General features: G+C 39.9%; 1 long non-coding RNA gene across 1 annotated transcript in view; it reads right to left on the reverse strand.

Moving 5' to 3' along the window:
* The window catches only part of LOC130541211 (uncharacterized), a 78,247-nt gene that overhangs the window by 14,065 nt on the left and 37,557 nt on the right, over window positions 1–26,625 (reverse strand). The window contains exons 6-7 of the long non-coding RNA XR_008955255.1: window positions 9,747–10,018; window positions 4,099–4,336 (exon numbers count right to left, since the gene is read on the reverse strand). This is a non-coding gene — a long non-coding RNA (uncharacterized LOC130541211). The remainder of the gene's footprint in view (window positions 1–4,098; window positions 4,337–9,746; window positions 10,019–26,625) is intronic.

The raw sequence follows: 26,625 nt of genomic DNA on the forward strand, positions 1-26,625 counted from the left end.
AGGCTTGCCCAGCAGTCCTGGAAACTGACATACACACACACACACACACGCACACACATATACACACACACACACACATATATATATACTTGTTCTTTGCCATCTGATCACACTAGAAATGCCTGAAAATAAACCAGTTCCAGTATTAGTACAAACACTGTGACTAGTGTCCTGAGGACCTCTTTGATTGATCTCATTATCCCTGCTTTCTAATCTAACCTCCATCTCCTGGGCTCAAGCCATCCTCTTGCCTCAGTCTCCCCCATAGCTGGGACTACAGGGAGTGTTGCCATGTATTAAATATTAAATCTGAAAATTAAGTGAGAAAAGATTTAAAGAATGGCAAAAAGAGACAGGGAGAGAGATTTTAGGATGTTACTGCTGTGTTGGTAAGAGATAAAAAATAAATGTCTTCCTCCAGTGTGGCGATACCTCAAGGATCTAGAACTAGAAATATTTGACCCAGCCATCCCATTACTGGGTATATACCCAAAGGATTATAAATCATGCTGCCATAAAGACACATGCACACGTATGTTTATTGCAGCGCTATTCACAATAGAAAAGACTTGGAACCAACCCAAATGTCCATCAATGATAGACTGGATTCAGAAAATGTGGCACATATACACCATGGAATACTATGCAGCCATAAAAAAGGATGAGTTCATGTCCTTTGTAGGGACATGGATGAAGCTGGAAACCATCATTCTGAGCAAACTATCGCAAGGACAGAAAACCAAACACCACCATGTTCTCACTCATAGGTGGGAATTGAACAATGAGAACACGTGGACATAGGAAGGGGAACATCACACACCGGGGCCTGTCATGGGGTGGGGGGAGGGGGGAGGGATAGCATTAGGAGATATTCCTAATGTAAATGATGAGTTAATGAGTGCAGCACACCAACATGGCACATGTATACATATGTAACAAACCTGCACATTGTGCCCATGTACCCTAGAACTTAAAGTATAATAAAAATAAAAAATAAAAAGTCTTCCTCAAGTTTACCATCGAAAAGTGCTATACATGATTTGCAAGTATTTTCTTCCATCTTGTGGGCTGTCTTTTCAGTTTCTTGATGGTGTCCTTTGAAGTGCAAAAATGTTTAATTTTGATGAAGTCCAATTCATCAATTTTTATTCTTGTTGCTGGTCTCATATTTAAGAAAACTTTGCCAAATCCAAGGTCATGACAACTTACTCCTGTTTGCTTCTCAGGATTTTATAGTTTTAGTCCTTACATTTATGTGGATTCACTCAAAATGGATCCATTTGATCCATTTTTTTTTTTGCATCCATAGTTTTTGTACATGGTGTTGGGTAAAGGTCCTACTCCAGGTTTTGCATATGTCTACATATCTAGTTGTCCCTGGGCCAGTTTTCAAACTTCTTTCCCCACTGAATAATCTTGGCACCCTTGTCAAAAATCAGTTGGTTTTATATGTATGGGTTCATATCTGACTGTCAATTCTATCCCACTGGTCTATACATCTACCCTTCTGCCAGTATTATATTGTCCTTATTACCATTGTCTTGTAGTAAGTTTTTAAAGTCAGTAAGTATGAGTTCTCCTACACTGTTCCTCATTTTCAAAAGATTATTTTGGCTATTCTCAGTCCCTTACAATTCCATATGAATTTGAGAGTCAGCTTGTCGATTTTACAAAGAACTCATCTGGGATTCTGACAGGGATGAAGTTAAATCTGTAGATGAGTTTACGGAGGACTGCCATCTTAAATGTTAAGCCTTCGGTCCATGATCATGGGATACTTTTACATTTATTTAGATCTTCTTTCACTTCTTTCGACAATGTTTTATAGTTTTCAGAGTACAAGTTTTACACTTCTTAAATTTATTAGTAAGTATTTTATTCTTGTTGATGCTATGATAAATGAAGTTGCTTTCTTAATTTCATTTTCTGATTGCTCATTGTGAGTATGTAGTACTCAGTTAAAGTGTGTCAAATACTATTGATTTTTGTATATTGATCTTGTATCCTGCAACCCTGATGAACACAAGGGATTTGTATCTAGAATACATATGGAACAATTACAATTCAGTAATAAAAAGACGAAACAACCCAATTAGAGATGGATAATTCAAGAATGGATAAACAAACTGCAATACATGCAAACAAATGGAATGTTATTCAGCAATTTGAAAAATGAGCTATCAGGCCATGAAAAAAACACAGAAGAACCCTAAATGTATACTGCTAGGTGAAAGAAGCCAGTCTGAAAAGGATACATACTACATGATCTATTACATGACATTCTGGGAGAGGCAAAATTAGAGAGAGTGAAAAGATCAGTAATGACCGGGGGTAGGAGGAAGAGGAGGAGGAGGAATGAATCAGTGGAGCACAGGAGATTTTTAGGGCAATGAAACTGTTCTACATAATACTGTAATGGTGGGTACATGACATTATACATTTGTCAAATCCAAAAATCTATGAAACACAGAGTGAACCCTAATGTAAACTATGAACTTCAGATATAAGTATCAGTTCATCAAATCTAATAAATGTAGCACAGTAACGCAAGATGTTAAGAGTCGGGAAGACTGGGCGGGGGCATTGTAGGGGAGCATATGTGAACCCTCTGCACTTTTCTATTTTTTCTGAAGCTGCTAGGAAAAAAGAGTCTACTATGTTTTTAAAATAAAATGATCCCTAGCAGGAAAAAAAAATGGCAAAAGATCTCAACAAATGTTTCTCCAAAGAAGATATACACATGGCCAATAAGCATGCAATAAGACACTGGACATTACTGTCACCGTGAAAATACAAATCAAAACCACAATGAGATACAATTTCACATACATTACAATGGCTACAATTAAAAAGTCACAGTGCTTGTGAAGATGTGGAGAAACTGAAATTTTAATACACCGCTGGAGGGAATAAAAAATAATGCAGCCATTTCACAAAGTAGTTTGGCAGTTCCTCAATTAGACAGTTATCACGCATCCGAGCAATTCCGCTCCAGATATACACCAAAGAGAATTGTCTACACAAAAACTTGTATACCAATGTTTATAGCAGCATTATTCGTAATGGCCAAAAGGGGTTAACAATGTCCTAAATGTCCACCAACTGACAAGTGGATAAACAAAATCCAGTGTATCCATGTAACAGAATATCATTCGGCCATAAAAAGTAACTACTGATACATGTTATAGCATAGACAAATCTTGCAAGCATTATGCCAAGTGAAAGAAGCCAGTAACAAAAGCCCGTATGATATATAATCCCATTTATATGAAACACACGCAATAGGGAATCCAGAGACAGAAAGATTGGTGATTTCCAGCGCTACAACTGCGGGGGTGCAGATGAGGGATGTGGAGAGATGGAATTGAAAGCTAAAGGGCACAGGAGGCAGGGTGTTGTGGTCCATGCCTGTACTCGTAGCTACTAGGGAGGCTGAGGTGGGAGGATCATTTGAGCCCAGGAGTTCAAGGCTGCACTAAGCTATGACTACACCACTGCACTCCAGCCTAGGCTGGTTGACTGAGCAAGACCCCATCTCTTAAAAAAATAAATAAATAAAAATAAAATAAGGTAAAGGGCATAGGATTTGATTTGGTTTTTTTTGAGGTGGAGAAACAATTCTAAAATTGATTGGAATGCTGGTTACCAACATCTGTGAATATGTTAAAACCACTGAACTGTATACTTCAAGTGGGTGAATTACATGGTGTGTGAATTACCAATAAAGCTGTTTTAGAAATCCTAGTATTTGCTGTGCTGTTACTGTGGCAAAGTACCGCAGGGCAATAATTGCACAGCCAGCCCTACCATTACAGTATGACACAGGAAAACTTAAAACTGCACTTGCGATCAAGCTAGATGCAGAGCATATTAGCACAGCAAAAAATAAATGACTACACTAAAGACCCATCCTTCAAGGATTACAGAATTTAAATGCTGAAAAGGAGAGTACAACTCCTCTGTTTTTTTAAAAAAGGTAAGAACTCATAACTCAGTCACTTGTAAAATTCTGGATTGCTAAGAGATTTTCAAATAGAATTTAAAAGAAAACACACGACCAAGACAATAATGAAAATCTATAGATAAATTTACTATTACCTTTAGCTTCTGAACATACAGCCAAAAATCCATCTTCTGTCACTGCTTTAAACGAAGGTCTGACTCCTCATGTATCTCTGCCCAGGAACACTTTCTTATTGGCAGAATCCAGTAAAACAAATGCAAACACACCATCCAACACACAAATTGTTTGCTCAATTCCTCCTTTGTCATAAAGATGAAGGATTATCTCACCGTCCACTTTGGTCTGGTATTCAAATTCAAAATAGTGTTGCACCTTAGGAAGCAATAGCAAAACCAAAACGTTATAGACTCCTTGTGCATTCACTAATAATTTTTTTATTGCAAAGTTGCTTCAGTATTTCTGGAGCTCTAAAATCATTTCATGCACTTTGGTGATTTAGGAGAATCATAGCATTATCAAACTAGGGTTTGCTTCAATTCATAATTCTGCAAATTCTGTTCAACATAAAGCTGAACCCATGAAAGTTTTAGTTGCAGTCTGATAAACAGAATATAATGGGAATGTACCAGAATAGCAACCTGTAGAGGAACGGAAATGCATATTATATACATACTATGTATGTGATACATAAATATTTATATATATGCAGATTGAGTATCCCTTCTCTGAAATGTTTGGAACCAGAAGTATTTTGGGTTTTGGAATTTTTTTTTGGATTTTAGAATATTTGCATCTACGTGAGGTATCTTGGGGATGAGACCCAAGTCTAAACGTGAAATTCACTTATGTTTCATATATCTTATACACATAGCCTAAAGGTAATTTTATATAATATTTCAAATAATTTTGTGCAGGAAACAAAGTTTGTGTACACGGAACCATCAGAAGCAAAGGTGTCACTATCTCAGCTACCATGTGGAACATCTGTGGCTGTCTGACATCACTGACCATCATTTCTGACTCCGAATTTATATGCTACTGATGAGCAATCATTTTCACACACTTATTCACACAGAAGTAAAAAATATGGCATGCCATTAATACAGTAAAAAATAATAAGCAACACAGTAGCATCACCAGAATACCTGCATCAGCTGTTAAACAGCTGTACAAACAATGGCAGGCTTTCAGGCTCCACCTACAAGGTTGTGTTTTGATTAAACGGTTACTGTACATTGTATTTTTTTTCTTTTTTTAGGTGAGAAGAAATATCAGAAGAGCTGAGCAACTAAGGAGGTGAGTCCTCTGAGGCTGAGGAGGCATTCTGCCAGATGGCTTTTTATAATGTTTCTCCAGAGTCATCTGCCTCATCATCACGGCTTTTGTCTTGGAAGTCTCTCTTTAATTTTATAAACTGACATGACCTCTTGTTCTGTTATGAATGCAGGTAGCTCTAGTCCTTCAATATCTCTATCACACATTTTCACCATGTCATCCATACCTTTACACTACAGTCCAATTTCTCCAACAGCTTGACTTTCTGTGTTATAAGCGATTCTACTTTTCCTTATCATTGCCGCTCGTAGGGATATCTACAGGCCTTATTGACATTTTCAGTATGTTAATACCACAGAGCAGAGAATAAGCAAAAATACACAACGGGTAATGCACTTATGTCCCATCTGTGGGGATCCTGCCATTGGCGTGTCCAGCTTGCACATGTGCCATTCTGTGACCCTTTGTGGGTGTGCTTGCATGGAGAAATCTGAGCACATGTAGACAAGTTATACTGCAGCTGAAGGGGGCTGAGAGGGTCTTTTTTCACTACGGAACGTCAAATAATCTCTGTGTTGTACACCTGCATTTTGACTGGGACATCAAAATCCACACGTAGTGTCATGTCAGTGCTCAAAAAGTTTCAGATTTTGGAGCATTTCAAATTTCAGATTTTCAGATTAGGGATGCTCAACCTCTAAAGTTAAGGTAATAGGTTGCTTGGTTGCCATGACACTAAAAAATGTGTCTTCTGCAACTGTAAACTTTGGGTTTGAGAAGACAGTATTGGCTAAGAAGTTCCTCCAGTTCAGCTTCAAAGACCTAGCTATAAAAATGCAAAGCAAAGGGACAAACATTATTTGGCATCATTCCCTGAAAAATAAATGGCTCCATCACAATAACAGATACATGATCCAAAACAAAGCTGCTTGTCCTCAGGGGTGGATGACAACTCCCAGTGCTTCCACCACTGCAGTAGCATTAAAACTACCCCTCACTGAGAGATAAAATGATGGTGGCGCTTTATTAGTCTGCATGCCCCAAAGGAACAGCAAAGGGACTGTCTGCCACTGCATGCAGATTAAGAAGGTTTGATTAGGATACTCCCCAATTCTGACACTCTCCACCATCACTGGCAAACTATGAGGATGAAAAGTCCTTGATGTATTACTGTTTGTATGTCATACTCACATTTTTGGCTGACATTAGAGAAAGAAGAGGTTTAAATCAGGTGGAAATCCTAGGTTAAGTTTAAAACATGTTTTCAAATCTCAAAAACTAAACCTATTATGTATGTGCACGACCCATAAATATGCTTCACACTCCATCCGGCTCACTCCATAATTTGTGAACCTTTTGTCTGTAAGCCCTCAATGAACTGTCCAAAAATGGGCTTTGCCTCCAGTGACTATAAAGCCACTACCTGGTCACCACTCTCTGCTCTATCAGGGATGATCTGTAACTAGCAGGTGGGGTCTGGAAACAGTCTTCTGCTGACTGTCCTGGGCTGAGCTGCCTGAAGGGTAAGTGACCATAAAGCATGGAAAACTGTCATTAGCTGAAAAAAGAAACCCAGCACCTAGGACAATAGATACATGCCATATACTCCAAAATAGATGATGGGTCTCCAACTTGTTTTCTGCCTCTTAGGAGCTTATAAAACTAAGGTCACAATTAGTGGGGAAGGGAGGAGACAGATGATCTTCACTGCCTTAGTTATAAACTTGCTTTGGTCTATGGTGATCCTGTGTTAAACTGTGAAATAGAATCTATCATCCTGGCTCTCAGAGGCCCTTGACTTCATCCTTTTAGTGCTTTTCTTACTTATTTTCAAACCTTCACGTCTCTCACATTGAAAATCCCAACTCTTAATACCCTCTCTAACAAACTACCCCTTCCCACCAACCACCACCACCTACCTCACTCTATCATCTAAATCTGTTTCAAGATATAAAAATCTTGGTAATTTATATCTTAACACAAATTACATACTACCTCTTCAAAAAGCAAGTTAAGCCTGATTCTAATTGTGGGATGAAAAGCTTTTTCCCTATGAAGAAATTTTAAATATCATCAAGCATGTGGAGAGGTGCTAGCGAGGGCATGGAGCAAGGAATCAAATTCCATAGGCGATTGTTTTCTCTATTTTTGTATAAAAATGTCCTTGCCCCAATTACAGCCTCCACCAAGTAAAAAAAAAAAAAAGCATTTGGTGATATTAGCAAGCAACAGTTTCCCAACTCTCGCTTGCCCACCTCTTTGGCCTAAACTCTGCAGGTAATTTATTTAAAAAAGAGAAGCGTCCTTTGGGTAACGGATGTATCACTTCCTACTCTCTTAAACCAAACTCCAATGCTGCATCTTAGATAAAAGCCCTCAAATCTGGCCTCCTGAAGTCATGCTGTCATTTAACTTGGCTCCAGGCCCCCGATACTCCCCTGCAGGGAGAGGGCCTGCTCTTTGCCCCAGCCTTTATCCCATTCCTACTTTCTTTCACTCAGTCCCCCTCCACATCCAGCACACCTCTGGCTATATTTTATTAGTAGTAGTAAACTTTATTTTTTATCAAAAAGGGGTGGGGGTATTTTTGAGCTTATGTTGCAGAATACTTTATATAAGCCTACAATATACATTCTGTTCATTAGATTTATAGCTGCCCCAACTACATAAGCTGAGACGCTTGGTAGAAGCAATAGAACAAACTTCTCTAGTTTTGCAAATATAACATTTGACTAATTTAGAATGGAAATTAATTATTTTCAAAATATTTAACTTCTTGTAACTTTTTAGCAAAAAAAAAAAAAAAAAAAAAACACTACTGTCCCAGTAAAACAGGGCACTTCCTATTTCATTTAAGGAGAAAGCCAAGCTGATAACGCCATCATACCGCCTAGCATTCTCATGTATATGACACTGATTTGACTTAGAAAGAAAAAAGTTTTAATACGCTCTTCTACTTCCCACTAGCAGGAAATTCCATTCTTGCCTTTCCTTTTCACCATTTCATCTACGATCACCTAGAAAAATGACGTCTGGTGCATATTAGGCCCCTAATAAAGGAATAAAGAAATGTGTGAAAGGAATTTCTTGAATAACTATTTCAAAACTTTTTGAGCAAGAAGACAATTATTAAGAGTGTTCCCATGAGCAGGCAACAAACAATGACAAAAGCTATTATTCAGAGAGAAAAATGTCCAAAACATAGATAGGATATAAATCTCTATCAGTGCATGACAGGTATCTATCAAAAAGTCTCAAAAAAATACCAAGAAACATCACAACCAAATGCATGAAACTTGAATGAAATCTGGATCAAAACAAACAAAAACCAGCCATAAAGATATTCTTGGTAGCACTTTGAGAGGCCAAGGTGAGCAGACTGCCTGAGCTCAGGAGTTCCAGACCACCCTGGGCCCCCGTCTTTACTAAAATACAGAAAATCAGCCAAGCGTGGTGACAGGTGGGCCTGTAGTCCCAGCTACTCAGGAGGCTGAAGAAGGAGAATCGCTTGAACCTGGGAGGCAGAGGTTGCAGTGAGCCAAGATCACAACACTGCACTCCAGCCTGGGTGACAAAGTTGAGACTGTCTCAAAAAAAAAAAAAAAAAAAAAATCCTCCAGACACTTAGAGAAATTTAAGTATAAACTGGATATTAGGTGGTATCGTGGTTTGTTTTTTTTTTTTTTTTTTTTTTTTTTTTTGAGACAGAGTCTTGCTCTGTCTCCCAGGCTGGAGTGCAGTGGCTCAATCTTGGCTCACTGCAAGCTCTACCTCCCGGGTTCATGCCATTCTCCTGCCTCAGCCTCCGGAGTAGCTGGGACTACAGGTGCCCGCCACCACGCCTGGCTGATTTTTTTATTTTTGTATTTTTATTGGAGACAGGGTTTCACCGTGTTAGCCAGCATGGTCTCAACCTCCTGACCTCGTGATCTGCCCACCTTGGCCTCCCAAAGTGCTGGGATTACAGGTGTAAGACACCGCGCCTGGCCAGGTGGTATTATGGATTCTTAGGTTTAATAATGGTATTGATGTTATGTAGAAAAATGTCCTTATTTTTAGGAGATAAATGCTTATATATTTAGAAGTGTCACAAAATCTGCACCACACTCTCAAATGATTTGGCAAAAACCTGTGTGTGTGTGTGTGTGTGTAGAAAGAAAAATCAAGCAAATATGGCAAAACATTAATGATTATTCAATCTAGGTGCTCACTATTCTGTTCTTTTCTGTATGTTAGAATTTTTTTCAAAACAAAAAGCTGGGGAGAAGGAGAAAAAATTCTAAGAGTCAAAAAAACTGTGTAATCCCCATTTTTATCACTTTTTTTGTGACCAAGTCATTTCAATCACCATTTTATTGATCAGTTCCCTATCTACATACTTAGAGCAAATGAGATAACATAGAATGCTTTGCAAAATAAAAAGCATGATACAGAATATATAATATCATCGTAACCAACATGCTCTGAAGTTTAATCGCATCCAGACATCTGGTTTCTTTTTCCTTACCTTCTTATGGTTGTAGATTTCACCATTGTAACAGAGCCACGTGTATGGATATTTCTTCACTTAAATTGGCTGCATTCCAAACAGCGGGTCAACTACCACCAACCGGTGAAATCCAAAGCAGCAGCTAGTGTATCCATTGACATTCTCAAAACAGAATGCATCTGGACCCCTGTGTGCAATCTTCATAGCACACAGACACTAAACAGAAAAGCAGTCATTGCTGCCAAACAGGACCCAAATGCCACACATGGTGCAATGAAGCTATAAGCTCCCTATGGAGAGAAAAGTAGACAAATCAAAAATATTCAATACCCAATCCAAGTCTGCATTAAATCTTGATTCCAAAAATGTGCATAAACCACTTCAAAGACTAAAATTTAAACCATCTTTTCTACAGCGATCTCCCATTAGGTTGGCAGGCATGCAGGAGAAGAGAATGATTTAATTTACCTACAAGTATTCAGAAAAGATAGTGACCTCTACATTCAACCAGCTACAGCAGCTTAGCACCCAGCCAAAGCCTGCATCTCTCCCACCTTAAGATTTAGTGGTTGGCTAGAGTTAGCAGCATCCAGGCCACATCTATCTCTACATTCTAAGTTTGCTTCCAAGATAGAGAGACAAATGCAGGCTGGCTCCAATCTAGCCAGAGATCCCAGCCCCAGTCTCTGCATCCCAAAATTGCTCAAAGATCCGAGAGACTATCTGGATTTCTACAGTCTCCTCTGCGGTTCCCTTGACAGTTAAACGCCCTCTCTTTACCTCAACTAGCTGCAGGTAGAATATAATGGGTACAACAGAAAATCACTGTAAGTGTAATATGAAGATACACAGCTCTTTTAAGCATTTCATTATATTAAATCTAGCTTACTTCTAAGTGATTTATTCAGATGTGACTGAAGAAAGTCTAAAGGGAAAAAAAGCAATTTAATTTGATAAATTAAATTATCAATTATAGCCAAATTATTTGGCTATAACAAATTAAACATTTTAAGTTGACAGAAGACACAAAATGTTTAAACATTTATATTATACAATGTTTATATAAATTAAACATTATAGCCAAATTATTTGGCAATAACAAAATTAAACATTTTAAGTTGACAGAAGATACAAACATTCTAAGTTGACAGAACATATAAAATGTTCACTATCAAAATGTCAAAATGTCGCAACTGATAAAAATGTTCTCAAATATTTCTGTCTCAAACTTGCATTGTTCAGTAAGCAAGCAAAATAGGTGGGACATATACAGCAACAACATCCCTCAAAAAACAACTTGGCTCATTCCTATAAGCCAGACAGCAAATACATCATCCTTACATATGTTAATTACCTTCCAATTTCAAATTCTCAACTGTGAAATAAAGGGCTATTTTATTTGGCTGCTGCCAACTCAAAATGACTGTTTTTATTAAAACAACTCTAACTTGAAAAATATTTGGTGTTTTCTAAAAAACTGCAAATTGCAGCAAGTGGCCAGATAATTTGGGATAAACACCCTACAGAAAAAATATATATTCAAGTTGCATAAGTCACTTTGTGCAATCCTTTGAGGATATTTCATTTATATCTAAATGAACCACAGGTTTAGCTGGCTTTTCTGGAAAACCAGAAGCAAATAATGTATGATTATAATGAAAATCATCTCAAGCAATTTGGAAATGAAATACCACATGTCCTATGCTGTCCCTTCCATACACTTGACAAAACAGCCTATAACAAATTTACTTTGAGATTTAGCAGGAAAATTCCATGAGATTTAAATGAGATGACTACTAATAAGCCATCTGCCTTTGACTCTATACCAATTAAAAATGGGTTAGGAAAGTGCTTTGAAAATCAAGTGTGTTCATCAGGGAATCATTTACTAAGTCGTCTTAACACTGCTTAGTGAATATTAAGCCTGATATAGTAAATACATGCTAACCACTAAACTGAAGGGGAAAGAGGGAGAACAAAGAGGCATGTAAAGTACACTTACTTTTTCTAGTAGGAAAAAGCCAATTAGAACTATCATCTATTATTTTTATTAGAATCAGTCTTGTAAGCGGGCAAACTTCCTACTGCCCCTACCTATTCTCTTTTTCTTATTTCTTCCTAAACTAGAGCTGTGCTGTCCAATAAATATGTGAGCCGCATATGTAATTTTAAATGTACTAGTAAGCCCCATTAAAAGAAAAAAGGTGAAATTAATTTTAAATATACTTAATATGTCCCAAATAGTAATCGTAGTAATAATAATTTTAACATGTAATCAATATAAAAAATCATCAAGCAGGTATTTTACACTGTTCTTCCTACTCCAACGACAAAATCCAGTGTATTTAACACAACACATCTCAGTTAGGACTAGCCAGCATTTCAAGTGCTCAACACTTACAGGTGGCTAGCGCCTACTGAACTGGACACTGCAGTTTCAGTGCACTGAATTTCTATCCCACTTAGCGCTACTTAGAACTTCACCCTCTCACCTGACAATTATGCTAAGATCTCAGTAAGTAACCAACTACAGGCAGTTTCAAGCCCCACTTTACCTCTGATTACTCTTACAGCAATGCAATGAATCATGATTTAAAATTTAAAAAAAAAAATTGCTGTTAAATTATTAGTCAAGCGCCCAGGGCAATGGACAGTAAAGAAATAATGTAGGCCACGGGCTGAGATGACAAAACGGTCCTTTTATTTAAAGCTATAACAACAATCTGAAGCCAGCCCTGTAAAACAGACATCAATTGAAAAAGGCATGCTAGTTCTTTTGCCTTTTTGTGTACTTGGCCTCCCGTGTCCCTAAACAGACCTCTTCTCGGCAGGCTTTGCTCAGCAAGTCACTTGTTGAGTCTTGCAGTCTACAGAGGGGGTGGGGAATGGCAGGGGCTGGCATAGGAGTGAGAGGGGAGGAGGCAAGGTGAGGGGGGCCAGGTGAGGAGGGGAGCAGTTGAAGGGGAGTTCAAGACCAGCCTGGGCAACATGGTGAGACCCCCCCTCCTCCCTGCCGCCACCATCTTTGGTCTCACTAACATACAAACATGCACAAATTACATTTAAAAATTAAAAAATTGTCTAAAAAGTGAAATATTTACATGGATTATGTATATATTCATTTTGTAGAACTATAGATCCCATGGAACTGGGAACTCTTTACTCTTCCAACACAACATTTATTTAGCCACAAATAAAAGAAGACCAGTGATATAGCCTGTACACAAAAAATAAGAAAACACTGGTTAGGCTGGGGCAGGGGTGGGGGGAAGAGATCTACAAAATTAAAATTTTATTGGGAAGGATCACTAATTAGAATCAGAACAATTACTGCTTTAAAGTAGTTAAGAACAGAGCACAAGGAACCCAGAGAAGAAGCAGATATGATTCAGAGCAGAGCTCACAGAGCAAATGGTATCTGAGCTGAGGCTGATAGAATAACATTAATAAGGGCATTCATGGCCATTTATCATCACTTAACTGCAATGCATTTTGCATAAGTTATTTCTACTCTTCATATCAACCATGGAAAATAATAATTATTCTTCTCTTTTCAAGTTAAGGAAGTGGTAAGTGGTCTAAGAAGATAAATTAACATACCAACACCAAACAGCCCAAGTTCAGTGACTCAAGAGTGCCCGTGTCTCCCCAAGAGGTTGCTCAGCAGGCAGACGAGGTAGAGAGAGCCCAAGAAGTGACAGTGAGATGTAAAAGGTCTCAGTGTGCCTCTGAGAACAACAGAAAGCAGTACGTAGACCAAGAGGGAAAAGCCACAGAAGAGGCAGGGATTTCCTCTTAAGAGAGCAAGAATAAACAGAGCAGGGCTGAAGGAAGTCATGGAAAACAGGCAGAATACCATGCATTTAGCAAGAAAAAAACAACTTTTACTTTAGAAAAGGGGAAAGAATGGTGGTGGTCTAGGTAAGCCTAGAAGAGGAGGAAAGGGCAGCGGAGAAAAAATAAAATCTATTAGTCAGGGTTCTCCAGAGGGACAGAACCACCAGGATACACGTATATGTATAAGGGAGTTTACGAGAGAGAATTGGCTCACACAGTTACAAGGTAAAGTCCCACAACAGGCTGTCTGCCAGGTAGGGAAAGAGAGAAGCTAGTAATGGCTCAGTCCAAGTCCAAAAGCCTCAAAACCAGGAAAGCCCGCAGTGCAGTCTTCAGTCTGAGGCCGAGGGCCTGAGAGCCTTGGGGAAGCCGCTGGTGCAAGTCCCAGAGTTCAAAGGCGTAAGAACCTGGAGTCTGATGTCCAAGGGCAGGAGGAAGGGAAGCAAGCGTCCTGCATGGGAAGAAGAAAAAAAGAGAGCCAGAAGCCTCAGCCAGCAAGGTTATCCCACCTTCCTCCGCCTGCTTTGTTCTATACAGTGCAGCGTGTGTACACCACTTCTGTGATATTGTTCCTAATATCCATGGGAAGAAAGGGTGATATTACTCCCAACAGCGCATGGGAGTGTACACCCCGTGATATTCCTAGTATGCAGGGGCGGGAAAACGATGACATTACTCCCAAAATCGCAGTGTGTGTACTCCCTGCCTTGTGATATTGTTCCTAATATTTAGGGGCCAGTGGATGATATTACTCCCAATATCGCAGGGGGTGTACACCCCCCCCCGTGGTATTGTTCCTAATATCTGGGGCGGGGGAGAGGATATTACTGTCAATATCGCAGGGGGTGTACACCCCTTCTGTGATATTATTCCTAATATCCAGGTGGGGAGAGGATCATATCACTTTCAATACCGCCAAGTGTTTACATCCCCCTTGTGATACTGTTCCTAGCATTTAGGGTATAGTGGATGATATTACTGTCAATATCACAGGGGGTGTGCACCCCCCCGTGGTATTGTTCCTAATGTCCAGCAAAGGAGAAAACACTACTGCTCCCAATGTGGCGGGGGGTGTACACTTCCCATGCGATATTGTTCCTAATATCCATGGGGGGAAAAGATATTGGGAACAATATTACAAACAATATCACAGGGGGGTGTACACACCCTGTGATATGAGGTGTAATATCATCCTCTCTCCCCTGGATATTACAAACTATATCACAGAGGGGTTTAAACCCCCTGCGATGTGGAAAGTAGTATCATCCTCTCCCCCACTGGATATTACAAACAGTATCACAGACGGTGTACACGTGAGGTGTTTATGATATTGGGAGTAATATCATCTCCCCCAGTGGATATTATGAACAGTATCACAGAGGGGTGTATACACACACTGCCTTATAGGGAGTAATATACTCCTCTCCCACCCTGGATATTACAAACATCATCACAGAGGGTGTACACACAGGGTGTTTACGATATTGGAAGTAGTATTATCTCCCCTATGGGTATTACGAATAATATCGCAGGGGGATGTACATCCCCTGGAATATAGGAAGTAATATCATCCTTTCCCAGCCTGGATATTACAAACAATATGGCAGGGGGCAGTACACCCCAGCGATATGGGTAGTAACATCATCTCCTCCCCCCGTGGATATTACGAACAATATCCTAGGGGGTTGTACACCCCCTGCAATATGGGTAGTAACATCATCCTCTCCCCCACTAGATATTATAAACAATATCGCAAGAAGGGTGTATACTTCTTGTGATAAAAGGAGTAATATCATTCTCTCCCCCCCCGAGAGATGATATGAACAGTATCTCAGGGAATTGTTCTCCCATGCTATATGGGGAGTAACATCTTCATCTTTCCCCTGGATATTAGGAAAAATAACGCAGGGGAATGTAAATCCCCTGTGATATGGGGAGTAAAATCATTCTCTCTGGCCGGGTGCAGTGGCTCACACCTGTAATCCCAGCACTTTGGGAGGACGAGGCAGGTGGATCACGAGGTCAGGAGATCGAGACCATCCTGGCTAACACGGTGAAACCCCGTCTCTACCAAAAACACAAAAAATTAGCCAGGCGCAGTGGCAGGCACCTGTAGTCCCAGCTACTCAGGAGGCTGAGGCAGGAGAATGGCATGAACCCGGGAGGCGAAGCTTGCAATGAGCCGAGATCACACCACTGCACTCCAGCCCATGCGACAGAGCAAGCCTCCGTCTCAAAAAAAAAAAAAAAAAAAAACACCGAAACAAATCATTCTCTTCCTCCCTGGATATTATGGACAATATCACAGAGGGGTGTACAACTAGTTTCTAGAATATATTTGAGGAGGGTGATGGGCGGTGTGTGCGTGCTCATGGCCTTATTCAATTAAGCACTCTGCTCTCAATTTATTGCTAAATCCTCCTTGAGCCCTTAGATTTCTTAAGGGTTGTCGTGAGATTTTTCTGGGTGTAGAAAACGTACCCATTTCTTGCCACCTCATGGGCTACACCTTGACCTAACGTTTTTATGTAGATACTTGTGCTTACCCTGCAGCCTTTCCAGAGTTTGCTGAAGATGGAGGTATATAGGCTGGGCAAGAGGTGGTGAGGTAAATTGGGGTTTATCGATTATAGAACAGGCTCCTTTAGAGGGATATAAAGCACCGCCAAGTCCTTTGAGTTTTAAGCTGTTGCTTGTAGTGTTCTGGCAAACAGTTTTGTTGATCTAACTATTCGAGTTTAGGGTTAAGCATAACGAGGTAACTACTCCCAGTTTGGGTCTTAGCTATTTTGTCTTCAGAATATTAAAGGCACCTTCGCAGTTATTTCAGCTTGGGTTTTTTACAACTTTTTTACAACTAATTTACAAACTTTCAGGTTTCTAAATATATAAATGAACCATAATATAAGCCTCAGCCAACACAATGCCAGTTAGGCCTCCTACTGTAAAAAGGAAAATAAATCCCCAGGCTCAGATCATTGCGGGGGATCATTTGATATTCCCACCATGAAGTGTAGCTAGCTAGTCAGCTAAAAACTTTGACGCCAGTAGGAATAGCAATAATTATAGTAGCAGAGGTGAAGCAAGCTCATGTATCCACATCTATCCCTACTGTAAATATACGGTGGGCCCATACGATAAACCGTAAGAACCCAATTGATCCTATAGCTCACACTAGGCCCATATACCCGAATGGTTCTTCTTTTTCCAGAATAATATGTTACAATGTGGGAAATTATCCCAAAGCCCAGTCGGATGAGGATGTAGACTTCAGGGTGACCAAAGAATCTGAATTAATGCTGATATAAGATAGGATCACCTCCGCCAGCCAGGTAGAAAAAAGTAGTATTAAGATTGCGGTCATTTAACAACATAGTAATGCCGACGGCTAGGACTGGGAGACAAAGGAATAAAAGAACTGCTGTAATTAGGACCAATCAGATGAAGAGGGGTGTGTGATATTGGGACATGGCTGGGGGTTTTATATTAACAATTGTGGTAATAAAGTGAATAGCCCCTAAAATAGAAGAAACATCTGCCAAGTGGAGTGAAAAGATAGTGAAATCTACAGAGGCGCCTGCATGTGTTAGGTTTCCTGCTAAGGGAAGAGAGACTGTTCAGCCGGTTCCAGCGCCGGCTCCTACTATAGTGGATGCAAGTAATAACAGGAAGGAGGGTGGGAGGAGTCAGAAGCTCATATTATTTATGCGGAGAAGTGCTATATCGGGGGTGCCAATTATCAGAGGGACTAATCAATTGCCAAGACCTCCAATTATAGTATTACTATAAAGAAAATTATGACAAATGCATAAGCTGTAACAATGACATTATAAATTTGATCATCTAGTAGAGTACCTGGGTGACCCAGTTCAGCTCGAATAAGGCTTAAAGCTGTATCGACTATCCCTGCTCATGCACCAAATAATAAATATAATGTCCTAATATCTTTATGGTTGGTTGAGAATAGTCAACTGTCGGCAAACATAAATGAAGTGAGAAAAAAGGGTAAAATGACTGAGTAGGGCTTACATCTACTAGATGTACATCTGAAAACAGAGTCTGTACATCTGAAAACAGAGGTCAAGGCCTCTTTTTACCAGTCCCGAGATGATTTTCATGTTAAATTGTAAATTCAAAGAAGCAGCTTCAATCCTGCTTCTCTCACCTTTTTTTCCCCCAGCGGCTGGAGAAGTAGATTAAAACCAGTTGACTAGGGAGTTTAGCTGTTAAGTTTTCGTGGGTTTAAGTCTCATCAATTTAGTAAGGACTTAGCTTACTTAAAGTGATTGATTTGTATTGAACTGACGAAGGGTGATCTGTATCTGAGAAAGTACACTTCAGGGCCACCACACAACAACTGTTCAGAAAGGCCTCCGATATGGGATAGTCCTATGTATTATCTCAGAAATATTTTTCTTCGCTGGATTCTTTTGAGCATTCTACCATTCTAGCCTAGCCCCTACTCCAGAATTAGGAGGACACAGACCCCCAACAGGTACTTCTCCCCTCGAACCCCTGGAAGTACCTCTCCTGAATACATCTGTATTACTTGCATCAGGAGTTTCAATTACTTGAGCTCATCACAGCCTAACAAAAAATAATCAAAAACATATAATCCAAGCACTACCTATTACAATTATATTAGGTATTTACTTCACCCTCCTACAAGTCTCAGAATACTTCAAAGCTGCCTTTGCTATTTCTGATGGTATTTGGTATTTATGGCTCAACATTTTTTATAGCTACAGGCTTTCACAGACTTCACGTCATTATTGGATCAACATTCCTCACTGTCTGCCTTCTCCACCAATTAAAATACCACTTTACATCTAGTCATCACTTTGCCTTTGAAGCTGCTGCCTGATATTGACACTTCATAGATGTAGTATGAGTATTCTTGTATGTTTCTATTTATTGATGAGGATCTCTTTTAGTATAAATAGTACCATGATTTCCAAAGTTCCGATAGCATCCGAAAAACAGTAGTTCACCTGACATTAACCCTAGTAATCAACACCCTATTAGCCCTGTTACTAATAATTATTACATTTTGGCTCCCACAACTTAATATATATATATAGAAAGAGAAATATATATATATATATATAAAATAAATATATATAGAAAAATCTAGCCCTTACGGATGCGGATTTGATCCTATCTTCTGTCCACATTCCCTTCTCCATAAAATTCTTTCTAGTAGCCATCACATTTCTTCTATTTGACTTAGAACTCGCCCTACTACTACCCTTACTGTGAGCCCTTCAAACAATCTGATACTAATAATCCCTGTGATATGTGTAGTGACATCATACTTCCCCCCCTGGGTATTACGGCCAATATCAGAGTGGAGTGTGCATCCCCTGCAATATGGGGAATGACATTATCCTCTCCCCACTGGATGTTACAGACAATATCACAGGGGGTTTACTTTCCCTGCGATAAGGGGGAATAATATCCTCCTGTCCCCGCTTGGATGTTAGATATATTTACAGGGGGGTGTCCACCCCCTGCAATATGGGTAGTAGTAATATCCTCTACCGCCCTGGATGTTATGGACAATATATAGGGGGGTGTACAATCCCTTCGAAATGGGGAGTAATATCATCCTCTTCCCCCTAAATTTTACGAACAGTATCACAGGGGGATGTACGCCCCCTGCGATATCTGTAGTAGTATCATCCCCTTCTTCCCTAAATGTTACAGAGACTATCACAGGGGTGTGTACACCTCCTGAAACATGGGAATAATATTTTCTTCCCCTCTGGATGTTATGGACAACATTACAGCAGTGTGTACACCCCCTATGATATGCGGAGTAATATCCTCTCCGCCCCGGATGTAAGGGACAATACCACAAATGGGTTTACATCCCCTGTGATATGGGGAGTAATATCATCCTCTTTCCTACTGGATATTACAAACAATATCATACGGGGATGTACAACCCCTGCGATATTAGAAATAATATCTTCTAATCCACTGAAAATTATAAACAATATCACGAGTGTACACTCCCTGCGATATTGGGAGTAATATTATCCTCTCAGCCCCTGAATATTACGAACTATATTGCAGAGGTGTTTACGCCTCCTGCCATATTGGGAGTAATATCATCCTCTAATCCCCTAAAAATTACAAACAGTATCACAGGGGAGTGTATACTCCCTACGATATTGGGAGTAATATCATCCTGTCCTCTTCTAAATATTATGAATAATATTACAGGGGATTTAACACGTCTTGCGATATGTGGAGTAATATCATCCTCTCCTCCCCTAAATATTGTGAACAATATAACAGGAAATTGTACACAACCTGCGGTACTGTTTGTAGTATCCAGTGGGAAAGAAGATGCTATTACTCCCCATATCGCAGGGGGTGGACACCCCCACTGTGATATATTCAATAACATCCAGAAGTAATATTACTGACAAAATTGCAGGGGGTGTAAACCCCACCTGTGATATTGTTCCTAATATCCTGGGGAAGAGAGGATGATATTATTCCCAATATTGCAGGGGATGTACACCCACCCTATGATATTGTTCTTAATATCCAGGAGGGAAGAGGATGGTATTACTCACAATATCAAAGAGGTTATACAGCCCCCCCGTCACAGTTTCTAATATCCAGGGGGTGTATCCAGTCCCCTCTTGTGATATTGTTCATAATATGTAGGGGGAAGGACCATGATATTACTGTCCATATCGCAGCGGGTGTACAACCCCTCCCTGGGATATCATTCCTAATATCCATGGGAAGAAAGAATATCACAATATCGCAGAAGTTGTACACCCCCTCTGTGATATTGTTCCTAATATCAAAGACGGAAGTGTATGATGTTACTCCCAAAATCACAGGGAGTGTACACACACCCTGTGATATTTTTCCTAATATCCAGAGTGAGAGAGAGCATTCCTTCCAATATCGTAAGGAGTGTACACTCCCCCTGTGATACCAGGTGGGGAAATGTTGATATTACTCCAAATATCACAGTGGGTGTACACACGTTTTGCCATATTGTTCCTAATATCAAGTGGGGGAGAGGATTATATTACTTCCAATATATTACTCCCCCCCATTATGCTGTTCTTAATATCCAGATTTGGAGAGGATGATATTACTCCCAAAATCTCAGGAGGTGTAGACCCCTTCTGTGATATTGTTTCTTAAATCCAGGGGAAGACTAGATGATATTACTCCCAACAGTGCAGGGTGTTACACGCCACCCCCCATGATATTGTTTCTAATATCAAGTTGGGGAGAGGGTGATATTACTCCCAATAGTGCAAAGGGTGCACACCAGCCCTGTGATATTACTCCTAGTATCCAGAGGGGGAGAGAATGGTATTATTTTTAACATCGCAGAGGGTGTACACCCCCCTTGTGATATTGCTCCTGATATCCAAGGGGTAGAGGATGAAATTTCTCCCAATATCACAGTGGGTGTACATCCCCCCGTGGTATTATTCCTAACATCCAGGGGGTATAGGATGGTAGTACTGTAAATATCACAGAGGGTGTACACTCCTTCTGATATTGTTCCTAATATCCATGGGGGGAGTGGATGATATTACTTCCAATATCACTGTGCGTGTACACCACCCTTGTGATATTGTTCCTAACATCCTGGGAGGAGACAACGATATTACTGGCAATATCACAGGGGGTGTGCATTCCTGTGATATTGTTCCTAATGTCCAGCAAGGGAGAAAGTATTACTCCCAATATAGCAGGGGGTGTACACTTCCCATGCGATATTGTTCCTAATATCCATGGGGGAAAAGGATGATATTACTCTAAATGTTGCAGGAGGTGTAAACCGCCCCTGTGATGTTGTTCTCAATATCCATGGGGGGAGAGAATGGTATTACTCCCAATATCACAGGTGGTGTACACACCTCCTGTCATATTAATCCTAATATCCAGGTTGGGAGAGAATAATATTACAGACAAAATCGCAGGGTGTACACCCCGCCTGCGATATTGTTCCTAATATCCCAGGGAAGAGTGGACAATATTACTCCCAATATCGCAGGATGTGTACACCCCCTTTGTGACAGTGTTCCTAATAATCATAGGAGGAGAGGGTGATATCAATCCCAATAGTGCAGAAAAGGTACAGCCCCCCACTGTGATATCATTCCCAATGTCCAGAGGGAAGAGGATTATATTACTCCCAATATCACAGAGGGTGTACACCCACCCTGTGATATTGTTCCTAATATCCATGTGGAAAGGGTATAAATTTACTCCCAATATCACAGAGGGTGTACACCCACCCTGTGATATTGTTCCTAATATTCGAGGGAGAGACAATGATATAGCTGTCCATATTGTAGGTGGTGTACAAGCCCCTGGGAATTTGTTCCTAATATTCAGTGGGGAAGATTATATTAATTAAAATGTCACAGGGGGCATACACCCCCTTTGTGGTATTATTCCTAATATCCAGGGAAAGAAAGAATATTATTCCCAATATCGCAGGGGATGTACACCCCTCTTTGATACTGTTTCTGATATCCCTGGGGGAGTCTATAATACTACTGGCAAATCACAGGGAGTGTACATCCCCCGTTATATTGTTCCTTATGTCCAGCAAGGGAGAAAATGATATTAATCCCAATATGGAATGGGGTGTACACACCCATGAGATATTGTTCCTAATATCCAGGGAGGGAAAGGATATTATTCCCAATGTTGCAGTGGTGTATAACCCCCCAGTGATATTGTTCCTAATATCTAGGTGGGGAGAGTACAATATTACTCCCAATATAGCAGGGGTTGTATACTGCCCTTGTGATATTGTTCTCAATATCCATGGGGAAAGAAAATGATAGCACTCCCCAATATCGCAGGAGGTGTACAACCCCGTGATATTGTTTCTAATATCCAGGTGGGGGGAGGATATTACTCCCAATATTGCACTTGTTGCACAGACCCCCTTTGATATTGTTTCTACTATGCAGGGGGTGGGGGGAGAAGATGATATTGGGAGTAATATCACCCTCTCTCCCCGGGTATTAAAAGCAATATTCAGGGTGGTTGACACCTCCTGCAATATTGAGTGTAATATTATCCTCTCCCAACCTGGATATTAGGAACAATATCACAGGGGCGTGTACACTCCCTTCCTTTCACCATATACAAAAATCAACTCAAGACGGATGAAGGACTTACATAAGACCCTAAACTATAAAAACCCTAGAAGAAAACTTAGAAAATATCATTCTGGACATAGACGCTGGCAAAGATTTCATGATGAAGATTCCAAAAGCAATTGCAACAAGAAGAATTGACGAGTGGGACCTAATGAAACTAAAGAGCTTTAGCACAGCAAAAAGAATTATCAACAGAGAACACCCTACAGAACAGGAGAAAATATTTTCAAATTACACATCTGGAAAAGGTCTAATACTCAGCATGTATAAAGAATCAATAAGCAAAAAACAAACCCACTACAAATAGGCAAAAAACATGAACCCCCACATTCACCATCCTCAAGTCCGTGTGCAACTTCTTTCCTGGATGCTGGACAAGGACTTGGGTACCAAGGGCACTGAATGGGTTAACACTTAAGCTGTCTGTGGATTCTTTTTTCAAAAGATGACGTACATGTGGCAAACAAGCATATGAAAAAATACTCAACATCACTAATCATCAGAAAATCAGAACCATGAGATACTATATCACACCAGTCAGAATGGCTATTATTAAAAAGTCAAAACATAACAGACGGTGGTGAGCTTGCGGAAAAAAGGGAATGCTTATACACTGCTGGTGGTGATACAGACAGGAGACAGGGAAATACTGGATAGAAGAGGGCGGTTCCCTGGCAAAGCCCTGCCCACAAGCCTGGAAACCCATGGCCCTAAATGGGAACAGGCATTCCTGCTTTTGCACCCAAAAGTTGTCTTTCAGCTTACCATGCCCCTCTACCTTGTACCCGTATAAACCCCAGACCCCAGGCTCCAGAAGCAGACAAGCCGATGAGGAGATGAACAGAAGAGCAGAATTGCAGAATGATGTGGCAGAAAGAAGAGAAGGAGCATCTGAATGCCAAGAGGAGTTTGGCTGGCAGTGGTTGGAGAGATCAACCTCTGGATGGCAAAGCTCCTGGGGAAGATCATCTTCCCATTCCATCCCCTTTCCAGCTCCCCATCCATCCCATTGAGGGCCACCTCCACCACTCAATAAAACCCCCACACATTCACCATTCTCAAGTCTGTGTGCAACTTAATTCTTTCTGGATGCTGGACAAGGACCTGGGTACCAAGAGGGCACTGAACGGGTTAACACTTAAGCTGTCTGTGGATGGCAAAGCTAAAAGAGTGCACTGTAACACATGCCCACTTGGGCTGTGGGAGTCGCAGGCACCCACCCCTAGACGCTACCATGGCCACTTGCCCTGGCTTTTGCACCTGCCTGTCTGCATGCTCTCCTGCCCAGTAGGGGTTTAACAGCACACACGGTGGCCAGACAAGCCACACCCCTGTTGCACATCCCTGCCAAGGGGAGTCAGGGAACTCTCCAGTTTCATCAGGAATGTAATTAGTTCAGCCACTGTGGAAAGCAGTTTGGAGATTTCTGAAATAACTTAAAACAGAACTACCATTCAACCCAGCAATCCCATTACTGGGTATATACCCAAAGGAATATAAATCATTCTGTCATAGACATATGCACACATATTTTCATTATAACAATATTCACAACAGCAAAGACATGGAATCAACTTAGATGCCTGTTAACAGAAGACTAGATTAAAAAAAAAATACACCATGGAATACTACACACCTATAAAATAGGATGAAATGACTTTTGCAGCAACATGAATCTATCTGGAGACCATTATTCTAAGTGAATTAATGCAGGAACAGAAAACCAAACACACACTGCATGTTCTCACTTATAAGTGGGGGCTAAACATTGAGTCCACATATGTGGACACAAAGAAGGGAACAATAGACACAAGGTCTACTGTGGGTGGAGGGTGGGGGGAGAGTGAGGATCAAAAAACTCCCTATTAGATACTACGCTCACTACTTGGATGACTACGTAATCTTTACACCAAACCCCACTGACACACATTTTACCCACATAATAAACCTGCACATGTACCCGCTGAACCTAAAATAAATGTTGGAAGGAAATAAAGTTACAACCAACTCTTGTACTGTTGTGAGGAAACAATCATATATGTTGACAAAAAATCAACTACTAATAGATTTATAATAGTATATATGTAGCAGGAAAATATCAGATATAACCTATGTACCCAAAAGTATGACTTAAAAACAGCATGACAATCTTTATGAAGGGATATTGTGCAACTACCAGAAGCATATTTTCAGAGATTATTTATTAACATACGATAATGACTACATTGAGTGGTTTTTAGAAGCATGAATTGAAACTATGTACAAGCATGACTTTATTGAACTTACAAATAACATTACACACACATTTACATAATTGTAAGTATGCTTACGTTAATTTTTACTTATTTATATTCATATGTAAGGCCAATAGGAACTAATCTCTATATCTGAGTGATTATTTCATAGATAATTTATGTTTGTTCTGTAAAAATATAAACACTGGTATGGCTCTTCCAAGTATCCTGAAAGGATACAGTTTATAATTAAACAGTAACAATTTTAGAAATAATTATTTTAAATGAGGCTATGATGAATCTAGTTTCATTGCACACTTTAACTTTGGAACATTTCATGAAGCATTCCTTGATCACGACTCTCATATTCAGGAGTTTTTTGAGATCAAAATGGGAGAATCAGTATGAATCCATTTCTTAGACATGCAAATGGATAACTTCAAATAACAGTAGTGATTTAATCAGCGTGCACAGTTGCTCTGGGACAAAACTTGGAAATGAGCGTATTTTTAGATTCTTAATGTTTTACACACTTTAGCAGTCCACAGCACCATTACATACTTATTTTTCTACTAAAATACCTTGGTAGAAATTCACAGTAGAGATCAGGCTTGTCCTTCATACATTAACTAATCAAGTAGGAAAATGCAAATGAGAACACAGTGCCAAACATAGGCACCACATGGAAACAAGTATGAGGCTGTCAGGAAGCCATTTTTGTAGCTCTGTAGCCCAATTATATTTTTCCTAATGTATTGCACACAAAACTTGGGGGAAAAAAAAAAGAGGCAGAGAGAAAACAGGTTCTATCAGCCCTGTCTCACAATCCACAAGTTCATCGAGGAACTATGTAAAACAAATTTTATTGATTGAATGTCCTATTTAATCGCAAAACTGTATGAGAACACGCTTGTGACTTATTTAGCAGCTTGTTTGCTTTCCACTGGCTTCACGAGTGTCCTTTGGAAAAAGAAAGTACATTTGGAACCCTGTACACCTTTTCTTTCTCCAGTACCCTCTTCTCACTTCCATCACTAAGGTGATAGAAGCAACTAGGGGCAATGCATTTGTAGCACACCTGAGTCAGAGGTATCCGCCAGGGGAAGGATCAGACCTGCTTGAAAGCACGTCGTTGGAATTCGGAGGCTTCTAGTAGCTGTAACATAAGCAATGATGTTTACTGTTCCCTGCCCTCCACTTTGATCACTCTGGGAAACGTTTTTTTAAAAAATCAATTGTATTGAAACGTAATTTACATAAAATAAATACTCCTATTTTAAAGTGCACAGTTTGCTGAGTTTTGCCAGATGTAACCTCCCAGGTGAATAAAATTGATTAAACTGATCTTTCAAATAATAAATTAACCTTGCAATCTTGTTAGAAATTTCATTTGCTCACAGTTTATTATCCATTCTATGTACTGCTATATTCAATTGGTTATTATGTTTTAAGAACTTTTGAGTCTATGTTTATGAGGAATAAATATCAAAGTTGTATAATGCCTTTGTCTCGATTTGGAATCAGGGCAATACTGGGTTCATAAAATAAGACAGTAAGGGTCCCTTTAATTTTTTTTTTTTTTTTTTTTTTTTTTTTGAGACAGAGATTCACTCTTGTTGCCCAGGCTGGAGTGCAATGGCGCAATCTCGGCTCTCTGCAACC

This window comes from Pan paniscus, chromosome 12 (assembly GCF_029289425.2).
Source record: "Pan paniscus chromosome 12, NHGRI_mPanPan1-v2.0_pri, whole genome shotgun sequence".
NCBI classification, from domain to species: Eukaryota; Metazoa; Chordata; class Mammalia; order Primates; family Hominidae; genus Pan; species Pan paniscus.